Genomic DNA, 6151 nt, shown 5'->3' with positions numbered 1-6151 from the left:
TGTGATGATAGATGGGGACAATCTTAGAGTTGACTCTAAAGATCTTTTGGAAGTTATGTTGTGCAATATTGACAGTTAGAATTGTATGATCAAGGGAAAATATGAAGATTTTCCAGGCAACCAAGCCTTACTTGACATGTTTGAAGAATCTGAAGAAGACAATTTGATGCCTGACAATATAAAATACAAACAACCGGTGACACAAGACAGAACTAAAATGGTGACAGTCATAAAATAACGAGAAGAGTTTTTTGAAGTGTTGGTGGCTAACCTTGGAAATCTGAAAATGCATTATTTTATTGCAAAAGATCAAAGTAAATTTTTGAAAGACAGAAAGGAAACCTTGGCAGTGGATGAATGTAAGTTCTTGCTGACTTTTCAGAAAATTATTCCTTTGTTGTTCAAGGCCACCACTGGGTAAACAAACAGGCCACAGTTCATCCATTTGTGTTCTAGTACAAAGATAAAGATAAACTAATGAGCCACAGCTTTTGTGTCATAAGTGACTACCTTGAAGACAACACTACAGCAGTACACATTTTTCAACTAAAATTAAGAAATTACATTTAACAGCACCACCCTTTCATTTAAATAAAAAAAAAAAAAACCACCTGATATACTTTTTGGGTGGGCAGCAAGTTAATATAAATGCAAAACAAATAAAAAATTATTCACATTTCCTTTCATAAAGAAGATTTTGAGTTTGATGTAGAATGGCACTTTTTCGCTTCATGCCAGGGAAAGAATGGTTGTGATGGTGTTGGGGGTACAACAAATGAAGCTGTCACGAAAGCATGTCTGCAGCAGACAGATGACAATTATTATATCATAACACCTCAAGAAATGTTTGAATTATGTAAGAAACATATCAAAGGAATTACCTATGGTTTTGTACAATGTGAGGAAATACAAGAAATCTATGACAGTGTCTGGAAGGAAAGGTACAATACCTGTCAGAAGATTAAAAGCACTTGGTCTTTTCATTGTTTTGTACCCCATTCACACAACTTACTGAAGTGTAAGATCACATCAGCTTCACCTGATAGTGAACTTCATCAGTGTGGAAAACTTGTAGAACTTGTTTTTCAAAATAAAGACTTAGTGGCTTGTGTTTACGATGAACAGTGGTGGATTGGCGAAGTTGATAATATTGACTGTCAAAACATAGACGTACATGTTGTATTTTATCACCCTTCAGGACCAAGGACATCTTTTTTAAAAAAATTGAGAAGTATCTGATTTGGATGGCACTTAAAATGTACTAAGGAAGCTGTCTCCCATGGAATTTACAACTGTGACTAGGCGTACTTATAATCTAACACCCAAACTGAGTGAACAGATTTCTCAAATGTTCAATGAGTGATGTACTAAAAACAAATAACAAGAGAACAATATAATGTAATTAGTAGGTTTATTTTCAATAAAAAAGTAAGTAATCATAGATATTATTAAATTACATACTCTAACTGATATATTTTAACCATAAGCCTAAATATCACATATGTTAAAAGATTTGTTTATTACTCGTGTTTATCACTTTTTTTTCCATAACTTCCAATTGAATCTCAGAGTTGAAATTTATACTGAAATTTGATATCATAAGGGTCTATTAATTGCGAAATTTTCAAATTTTTTCTGCCTCCCAACAAAGGTATTGCAGGCCACAAAATGGAAAAAATTAAAAAAAAAACATTTTCTAAAATAGTGTATTTCTTAAGTGTACGCTGCTCACCATTGATACTCTACAAACAGTAAGTATATTATACAGGGTAATAGCAGGAAAAATATTAAAGCTGAGAAATTAATCTTTCTTTGAAAAACTACTGTTCATAAATTGAGTTTTTTTAATTTGTGGCTGATAACTTTGAACTATTAAAAATATATTAAAGAATACATTCAGCTAAGTTATTGATTTGTAGCCCAGAGTGTGTTGAACTAAATGCATTTTATCTGAAAGTCTTAGGACAGTCCACCACTGAATAATTGAAAAAAATGTAGATGCTTGCAAATACGAAAAAACGCATGTGGCCTGAAACAAATATGGCCACCATTTCAAAATAATAAACAATAATTTCTTTAAAAAAATATTATTGTGACTACTAAACATTGGGGATTTCACCCAGCAAATATGAAATTTTTCATAGATGGTCAAGGAACCAGTTATTTTTTTCTTGAACCACTTGGTGTGGATTGACCCATACTTGACCAGTCGTCATCTTATGCACAGTTCTGATTATGCAGTATCTATTACTGATGTCACAAGTGAATACAGTCAGCCACAAACCGACATTAAGTATCTTAAGAATCTTAACTAATCTAAATTAGCAAGTTGTTCTAATTTTAAAAATGACGAGAAACACTAATCTACATTTCTGATCTTTAGTTGTAGCACTGGCAGTGGCATTTACCAAATTCTGCCAAGTTTTCTCATTCAACAAATATTAAATAATGAGTAATTCAAATGAATTCAAGCAACCTGCCCCTTGTGTTACCATATGTCCATCGCATGTTCAATTACTGGCAATAGCAAATCTCTGATTTCAGTATGTTTCATAACACTTTTCTTAAATAAATAAATGGCAATCAATCCAGTTGTTTTACCATCTGTCACTAGTGTTTGAGTGCTGATGTCAGTAATTTCCAAATTTCACAATTTCTTACTAAGTGCCACAAGAGTTCTCAACCCCCCCCCCCCCCCCCCTGCCCCTGCCACCGCCCCCGATTTGAACCCTGACACATGTATTTAGGTGGACGACTACCCTTTCTCTCCTTTTCTCCTCAAGTCAACTGGTTGTGGGAAGCTATACTCCCATACTCATTACTTGTGATAGGGTACATTTTCATTGTTGTCACTATGAACTGAAAACCTCAGTAGTTGGTGAATACCGTTTCCTGTGAGAGTTTGACATCATGTAATATAGTAATAACACAACAAGTATAGATGAAAATACAACTTAAAGTAGATCAAGACCTTCTGTTCACAAATAGCTGAACTTTCCCAATTGATTTCATCTGTGTCGTAGCATTGCAGGAGTGGGGAGGATGGGATGGTGGGAGGTGGGGGAGATCAGAGAGGTAATGTTTATTTAATAAGTGCTGGTGCCAGTGTAGGGAGTGCAATGATGAGTGAGGTGGAAGAAATTATTCATTCAGAGATAGTTTCACACAGTCAATTACTTTTTGGGTGCAAACCCACCAGACTGCCCCCACCCCTACTGACCTTCAGTGTCGAGCACTGGTGGACAGTGTCAGTGGCAGTGTAATTCTTGGACCAGCTATCTGAGCATGACCAGTCATGCTGTAGCAGGCTGCAAAGCAGAGCACGATGGGACAGTTGCCGTGCTGTCCTCTTCTGATGAGTTATTACGGCAGGAAATCGTTGGTGACGATCAACTACTGGTCCACTTTTCACATGTTACGGATTTATGTAGGTCCCTGTAGTCCATTGGTACTGACTAAGTTGGGGGAGGGGGGGGGGGGAGGGGGGGTTATAATGATGATTGCATTTAGTTCTGTGAGTTGTGGGCAATGTCAATGTCTCAGGAGGCACATTTTGTTTGTGGAATTCAGTGTTGTTTTTCCTCTCTTGTGACTGTTCACTCTACAGTGGCGTATTTTCTTCATCATCATTTGTCAGGTTCCACAAAACTCTGGCTGATTCCAGTCCCTGTAAGGAGACTGGAAAGATTCCCACAGGGAAGTGTGTTGAAAGTTTACTTTCCTTGCTCAAGGATGGGATGCAATCATGTGTAAGTATATTTGGAAGCACTACAGAGTGTATCACCTCTGACCATTATGTATGCAAAATCTGCCAAAGCTTCACGTATGAGTGTATATAGCTAACCATGCTGTTGTAGAGATACAATACATATATGTGCAATGTGTTGTTTGCCTGTACGACTGAACTTGACAACTCCCTGGCATCTGGCAATGGGGTAGGGCCAATAAATTCTGTTGGTAGGGTGAGACTTTTCCCACATAAGATTTCGAATAAAGATACTTTCAAATCTTCTTTGAAAGTCTATCTAGAACTTGTAAGCATTCATTAAAACACTTCTTTCCACTGTTCTTTGTGGCACTTCAGCACAGTCTTAATTGTATGGTGCCAAGACTCTGAGACCATTGCTCTATTGATGGTAAGCCTTCATGCTGAAGTTCTGGAAACTGCAATGTTTGCACAGTTCTGAGAGTAGTATAGATCTGAGCTGGTGGCCTTGGTCCATTGTAATTGATATACGACAACTGAACCATGTTACCTGCAATTGTAGAAATACTTTTGCCATAGATTTGATGGTATTATCTACCAAAGGCATTGCCTCTACCCAGTAAGTAACACAATCTGTTACTGAGAGTATGTAGCAATAGATTTCTAACTCAGGCACACATCCTACAAGGTTGAGATGTACAGTCAGCACAAACATCCTTTTGGCATTGTGTAGCTGGCATGTTTGGTGGTGGTGGTGGTGGGGGGGGGGGGGGGGGTGCATGATGTCTGACTTTACTATCCTGACAGTTGATGCAGATTTGTCCATTCCATAACTAACTTTGTGGTTGGCTGTACTCTGTGATGACACACATTGTACAGGCTGTTGAAAACTGTTTCATAAAACTTTTGCCAAACAACTGGATGTAACCTGTTTCATGAGATATTGCTCCATAACTGTGTACCTGTTCCATGGATTGTCATCTGCTCCAGTCTAAGGCCAGTAGCACAGTAGTGAGTAATATCATGATATGGATTCTATTACTGTGCCTCAACAAGTTCTTCATAACCTATATTGAGTCACTGCACTAATATGCAAGAGGAAACCAGCCACAATGTTGTCATCTCCTTTGTGATTACATACATCTATGTTAAATTGGTTCATGAAATCAAGGGGGTGAAAGCAGTGAGGATTGCAGTCGTTGCCCAGCTTGTAGATGGAGTGCACTGGTGGCCTATGGTCTGAAAATTGTGAGAGATTTGCCTTTGATGTCTTCATGAAAATGCTTCAGCCCTCCATAAAAGAGTGCCTACAATTTCATATCATAGGCTGACCATTTGTATTGTGTTACTATGAGTTCAATGAGAATAAACCACAGTGGTTGCTGCTAGCCAGTGACTGTTTGCTTTAAGGCCCTGCAAATAGCAGTTTCACTGGTATCTGTCGTTACAGAAAAATGTGCTAAAGACACTGGATGCGCCAAAGTAAAGGCTTGGAGTAAACAATCTATTTGACTGAATGCTTGTTGCATCTGGCTGGTCCATGCCAGTGTCTCTCTGCCACATGCATTCTTTCCAGTCAACCATTCTCTTATTTCTGCTGCCAGCAGTATATGATGACAGTGGAGACTGATAAAGCTGAGGAAATGACACAATTTATGGAAATATATTGGTGTAGGTTTTTGATGAATGAAGTGCTTGCAGTGATGTGTTGCTCTAATACCTTTCACAGAATGAGCAAGGAAGGCTACTTCCTATTTGTAAAGTTGGCAATTTTCCTTTTTGATGATTATCTCACATTGTTCTGAAGCTTCAAAATTTGGTTGGAGGTGATTTTCGTACTTTTGGAGAGATAGTGAGAACATAGCAATATTGTCCAAGTAAGAGGAATAAAAAGGAAATCTATGGACAACTCCATCATTAAAATGTCACCAAGTTTGTGCAACATTTTTCAATACAAAGGTCATAAAAAGACATGCTTATAGTCCAAAACAGCCTTGGGAGAGCCAGGCCTAACAAAACTCTTCCATCTGGTGAGCAAGATGTATGAGACAGGCAAAATACCCTCAGACTTCAAGAAGAATATAATAATTCCAATCCCAAGGAAAGCAGGTGCTGACAGATGTGAAAATTACTGAACAATCAGTTTAATAAGTCACGGATGCAAAATACTGACACGAATTCTTTACAGACGAATGGAAAAACTGGTAGAAGCCGACCTCGGGGAAGATCAGTTTGGATTCCGCAGAAATATTGGAACACGTGAGGCAATACTGAACCTACAACTTAACTTAGAAGCTAGATTAAGAAAAGGCAAACCTACGTTTCTAGCATTTGTAGACTTAGAGAAAGCTTTTGACAATGTTGACTGGAATACTCTCTTTCAAATTCTGAAGGTGGTAGGGATAAAATACAGGGAGTGTAAAGCTATTTACAATTTGTACAGAA

Source organism: Schistocerca gregaria, chromosome 8 (genome assembly GCF_023897955.1).
Source record: "Schistocerca gregaria isolate iqSchGreg1 chromosome 8, iqSchGreg1.2, whole genome shotgun sequence".
Lineage (NCBI taxonomy): Eukaryota > Metazoa > Arthropoda > Insecta > Orthoptera > Acrididae > Schistocerca > Schistocerca gregaria.
This window is presented reverse-complemented; position numbering follows the sequence as displayed.